The following is a 252-nucleotide window of genomic DNA, read 5'->3' on the forward strand; positions in this document are numbered from 1 at the left end:
TCCTACTTTCCCAAAACATTTCATGTGGAGTATTTGTGCCAATGGAGCCTTGGAGACTCCCAAGATGGAATCTTGGAAAGGCAAAACTCGCTAGAAGATGTTTCAGGTGGAAGATTTTTCCATCAGACAGAATGTTACTCTAGAGTTTAACAGGTATTCAATTCCTTTTACCAGCTCATTGCACACATTTCCAATCTTAAAAGTCCCATCAGGGCTTATTGCATTCATTTGTTACGACTGAACAAACCACAA

This window comes from Pollachius pollachius (assembly GCF_949987615.1).
Source record: "Pollachius pollachius genome assembly, chromosome: 3".
Taxonomy (NCBI): Eukaryota; Metazoa; Chordata; class Actinopteri; order Gadiformes; family Gadidae; genus Pollachius; species Pollachius pollachius.